Source organism: Dendronephthya gigantea, unplaced genomic scaffold (assembly GCF_004324835.1).
Source record: "Dendronephthya gigantea isolate DGI-Jeju-01 unplaced genomic scaffold, DenGig_1.0 000005F, whole genome shotgun sequence".
NCBI lineage: Eukaryota > Metazoa > Cnidaria > Anthozoa > Malacalcyonacea > Nephtheidae > Dendronephthya > Dendronephthya gigantea.
Window position 1 is genome coordinate 430,307 of NW_021163015.1, and position 6,144 is coordinate 436,450.

Genomic DNA, 6,144 nt, shown 5'->3' on the forward strand with positions numbered 1-6,144 from the left:
TTTTTTGTTTTGGTCCAGAAAATCCAGCTGACCATGCAAAAAACTCAATTTTTTTGGAAAGACTTTCCTCCAACTACACTACGTTTTAAAATAGGTAATGCTTAGATCATTTCGTTAAGGTTTACCAGCTGGTTCATATCAATTTACGAGTTTACCTGAATAACTGCCGATGTTCAATCTGTATTTGTCTGACTCGTCAGCCACACTAAACGTTCCATATTTAGCGTAAGCCTCAGCGTTATCAAAATCCATCAAATCGACTCTTAACACATTTTCGCCAGATTTTGACAACCGATGTATTTTATCAAGGCCCAACCAGAACTCGCCGTTGAGATCACCAAAGCCTGCTTTATAGTCTGACCATCCAAGTTGGAAATCTTGACTTCCATCTTGTCGTCTTTGAAACACGGTCCAGCCACCCCTGTTTGTGTTCATATCACATCTGACTTGAAACGATCCCAGGCCATCAGGATCGATTGTATAAACACCGTCTTTTCTCATTCCATGGTTATACAGATAGGCGCAGCTGGTAGCTAAAAAAAGTAGAAAATGTGAAAATATTATTTTAAACTAGATAAAACCAATTTGGCCCTAATATGATGGTAAATTTGCAAACCCTGCTATTATTTTAGCCAATTAATGATATTAGCCAAAAATATAGTCAAAAATGTAGCCAATAGCTTTGTTAGGTAGATAATGGTTTCGATGTAGCCTCGCTACCTGCAACAACGTAGTGGCAAATAGCAATATATATAAATAGAGTATGGGTTTTGTCATTATATTTTTATCATTTAACATTATATCAAACGTTATATAACCACACACGATGAGAACATTTCATATTGTGAAAATTAAAGTAAAACAAAAATGGCGCGAGTATATGAAATAGCTCTACTTTTTATTTTGCTGACGCGACCTTGCCGTGGATATAAGATAGCTGCATGTCGGCAAACCTGGACGAAGAATTTGTTACAACGACGGCGGAGACAAGTATGATATGCTAATCTTCTTGCGAGCTTAATGCAGAGGATCCAGAAACATTCAGGCAGTATCACAGACTTGATATTGATGGTTTTAAAACATGGATGGCCCGGTTATTCGTAAAACGATACTGTAATGCAAACTAAAATTAGCCCTGAGGTATACAGGGGCGGATCCAGACTGCGACTGATGCGATTGCACTAGTCAAAATTTTACAAACAAAAACGAGAATTAAATACGATATCGGCATAAATTAGGACTAGTCTAAATTAAGACACGAAAAATATAGGTCTAATATACCTGTTCCAGTATCCATGGTCGAATATTTCGGGACCTACTTTGCTCATACCGTTCGACCATGGTATAGTATACCATATATATTCTAGCTGCATGGTGTATTCGATCATGGTCGAGTATAGCATATTTCGGTACCTACTTCAGTCATACCATTCCACCAAGGTCGAGTATACCATATTCCGGTATATTCGACTATGGTCAAGTATACCATATATATTCTGGTGTATTCGACCATGGTCGAGTTTAGCATACGTCGGTACCTACTTCAGTCATACCATTCGACCAAGGTCGAGTAGACCATATTTCGGTACCTACTTCGGTCATACCATATTCCGGTATATTCGACTATGGTAAAGTATACCATAAATTATATATTCTGGTGTATTCGACCAAGGTCGAGTAGACCAAATTTCAGTGCCTACTTCAGTCATACCATTTTTGGGTACATTCCACCATGGCTCATACAGCGCGCAGACTTTGAGGTAAATCTCACGAGTAACGAAAACGCGCTAGATATTTTCCTCAACTCCATGGCGAAATACTTTCAGAGATTGTCCGCACACGAGAGAAACTTGACGAGCTGATGGCCATGCGTGGTCGTTGGCTCAGCAAGTTTCACTCGCATGCGGCAGGCTTTAAGAATCATATGAATTTTAAAATATTAAGTGGTCGCCTTTTTTTATACATCTTTCGTGTTTATAAGGGTTTATGTTTAGGCAGAAATATAGCTAGTCTATATGTTTTGGTAGCATTTCCTTCCTTTATTGGTTTTAAATAATTTAGCGTTTTGCTCAGCATGCAGGAACGCCGCAACATCGATAATAATAATAATAATAATAATAAACTTTATTTAAAGAGGGTTACAATAGTACATTTTTACCTAAGCGGTATTCTTCCAAATGGCCCTCATTGTGATACATATAAATAGTTTATGCGGTCATTATATACAGGAATGGCATTAGAGGATTAAATACAACACAATTAATGAACGGAAACTATATGTACAAAGGAGAAAATATTATGTATACGTATATATAAAACACAAAGACTATACACAACACAATATATATATGTACAACACAATAGACGAGACAACATAAACTGACAAAAGAAATATTGAATAGTTTGAGATAAAAGTAGAATGAATATTGAATAGATTGAGAGAAAAGTAGAACAAGTGAAAAGTCAATAAGTGTAACATATACACTTAACAATGTTAGTACATGAAGAGCAAGAAAAATGTTCATGATGGTCAACTTCATAATTTAAATCTCGAAAGAACTTTTTTAGTTTAAACTTGTAGGCTGAAGGGGAGTAGTCATGGACCATTTTTAGGTCATTCGGCAAAGAGTTAAACAGCAAAACTCCACTGCATGAGAGTTTAGTTGTAGCCAGCTCAGATTTGACTAAGGATACCCTTAGATCGATTAGGGAACGTCGAGTATGGACATTATACATCTCACCAGATATATGAAACAGATTGCGAAGCTCACTTGGTGACGAGCTACGCAGGGTGTTGACAACTAACAGTATTTTCCTCATCTTAATCAAGTTATTGATGGGAATCCAATTAAGTTTACGAAAAAGATCGACAGAAGGGGTTGACATACTCTCATCCAAAGTTAATCTTGCAGCTCTTTTTTGAAGTTTTAGCAGCGGATCAATAAGCTCGCGGCGTGCATTTCCCCACACAGTGATGCCATATAAGAGATGAGGGAATATAAAGGCATAATAAAACTGAATTCTACACTTCACTGGAAGGGATGGACAAATACGCTTAAATAGATATAGTCGAGAATTTAGCAGTTTGAAGATTTTATCCACTTGGTAGTCCCAAGTAAGATTTCTATCAAGAATTATTCCAAGTAGTTTACCGGAATTAATTTCCTCTATCGTTGGGGGCATATCTTCATATATTTTAGTTCTGCATTATTGGTTTCCTTTTTACGGTCTGTGCACTTGAATATGTGAATACATATGCCCCCACTATTATAGATCTTCCGGCGTCCCTGTTAAATGCTCAGTCGTAATCAAATGATTTTAATTCACATCTATAATCTTGCAGCATACCTGAGTTCAAAATGTCATTTCTTCGCTTTTCCTGAAATTAAGAAAATACGTTTAGAAACTTTGCGTGACGAATCAGCGTGTTATTATTTCGCATCAAATGTATTATAACAACTAAACAATACTCATTATTACTTATTAATTATTTGCTATACATGCATATATATTCCTCAAATTAAGGGTCATTAAGCAGTCTTTTCTCTGCTCTGGTCAAAGCTTTCACTGTTAATTTTTACTTACTCACTATTTCGTATCAAATGTTGTATAATACGCATGCAACTGCCTACAAGAGGCAAAAACCTAAACTGCTGTTAAATTACTTTATGTATTTTGTTTCCATGCCAACTTTTGCATTATTACTAGAGCAGTTTGTTTCAAGTAGGTGGCAGCGCAATATAAGTCACTTGGGAATCGTCAAATTTCTTTTCTTTTTTCGCTTTGATCGGATATCTGGAATACATACACATACCCATTCATCATCCAGCATTAGTATCCATTCTTCTTTTTCTCTTACTGCGGTGTGATCTCTCTTTCCAGCGATGTTCATCAATTGGCAATTCACAACATTGATCTTGTCTCTGTAGTTGTATCCAAAACACTTCATTTCATCCCGGCAGAGTTCGTAACATTCTATCGGAATGATCCCAGATGTTATGGTATGATTCGATATGATTTCATCTTGAGATAAAGGCAGACCATCTAAAAGTAGGAAACATGGTTAGAGATGAGAGTTTTTAGAGGAATAGAGTTTTCTACACTAGGAACATGCATCGTTCATACGGCAAAAACCAGACGACTCACCTGTTGTAATGCTAGAATAACGGCTGCGAGAACAGTTCTGTGAAATAATACACAGAATTTTAACGATTAGTAAACACAAAGTAAAAACTTTAAACATGATGTCACAGCCCCCGATAACAACTGCATGCGCCTCTTTGCCAAAGGAAGCGATAAAAGCTGCCTGCGTGCTATGGCGTAGTTCATAGACAAATTGGTACTGTACACGCGTAGATGAAACGCGTAAGTCAAAAGCAGCTTTTAATAAATTATTTTTTCAAGCATCTCGTTATGTCTTATTAGTTAACATGCACCGAAGGACTTATAACCTCATTAACGAACGAAACTTACTTTAAGATCATTGTTTCCTATTGGCTGCATGAGACTGCCAAATTCGTTCGTCACCGTAAAATGCCAGGCCCTCATTGGTTGAACGTTTAGTGTCAGGTGTGACATATTCATAATCGAAAATAAGTTTGCAGTTCTGTTTTGCATAAGTTCTTTCAACTCACGTTGAATGCTTAAAATATATTCTAATCTTAAAACGCCTTTAAGTCTGGTTCACACTTGTCTGGGATTCCCTTTGGGCTTTGTCTGAGGCCGCTGGTGTGCAAAATGCTTTTCTGAGACTATCGAAAAGTAATACAATGGATCCCCGATTCTTAGGAGCTTATGTGAACCAGGCCTTACACTGATCGATCATTATATGTAGCTTATGCATGTACATTCAAGTTCATTTGACATAATGTAGACCCTAAAACTCGCTCGACTTCATGGATTACCCTGCGTCCTCTCATTGAAGGCAGTAAAACTTTTAGTTCTATAGAAGTTCATCTATTCTCGCAGCTTGGCAATTTCAACTTAATAAATGTTTGTTTGTAAAAGATTGCTTTATTTATCTCTATATTTATTGTGATGAGAGGAAGCATGTTTCTTGCATGGACTAATGGTCTTGATCTATCTTATATGAGATGAAAATTTACACCGGCATTGCATGCGAGTTATAATTGTTTTCTAACTTTTTACAATGTTGTGCATGTTTCGCGACGATCATATAAAAATTATTAGTGTCAGGTGCAGGTATATGGGATGCTTTGTCGACAATCTTATGCTACAAAATTTATGGAAAATACCGAAAATATAACGAATTTTGAAAATATTGTAATCGCCGGACTAATTACTTTTAACGAACATCAACATGCTTACAAGCATACATCGTCTCATTTGCAATTATTATACATCTAGCCAATCACAATTAGAACTTTTACGTTCGTACATATGCATAACTGAATATAACGTCGCTTACGGTCTTCGGTGCATGTTAACTACTTAGGGGCGATGGGTATTTCTATTACCTAGTAAACAAACGGCACGCACGAATGGAATACGGCTTAAGGCCATTTACACTATGCGATTTTTCGTCTACGATTCTAAACCTGGCGTATGTGAACGTATGATCACGCGTACAAATGTGACACTTCAAATTCCACCCTGGATGGTATGACGATATGAAGGAAGATTGTGGAATAGGCACTCTTTTGCATTCGTCAGGATAATAATTGCATACAACATATCGTGTAGTCTAAATAAGCCTTTAGATTTGATGCATATGTTTGTGCGTATAATTTTTTCTTAATATAATTTATAAGAAAAATATATTGCATTGCATAAAAATATCCAATTTTCATCAAACTTAATTGTGGATGATGTGATGATATGAATGAAGATTGTGAAATATAGGCACTCTTGCATTCAGCAGAATCATAATTGCATACAACATAATTTATTGTGTAGTGTTAATACCCCTTTATAGAAAGCCACACCGAATAAGAATGTTTTGTATGAAATAAGTTAGATGCATATTTTTTTCATTATAATTTTTTCTCATTATATAAGGAAAATAATTATATTAATAGCGTGAGCATTGCATGGAAATATCTAATCTTGATCAAACTTAATTTCAGTGCAAATGCTCTTCCAAAAAAGTTTAGTAAAGTTCAAATAGATGCATGAATTTCAGAT

The 6,144-nt window shown here is 36.0% G+C and overlaps 1 long non-coding RNA gene across 1 annotated transcript; it reads right to left on the reverse strand.

Annotated features, from left to right (window-relative positions):
* Nucleotides 1–487: 487 nt before the first annotated feature.
* Nucleotides 488–4,027, reverse strand: LOC114516223. Its single transcript, XR_003686279.1, has 3 exons — nt 3,815–4,027; nt 3,349–3,379; nt 488–533 (listed from the first exon to the last, which is right to left on the reverse strand). It is a non-coding gene; the product is annotated as an uncharacterized LOC114516223 (long non-coding RNA).
* Nucleotides 4,028–6,144: the final 2,117 nt, after the last annotated feature.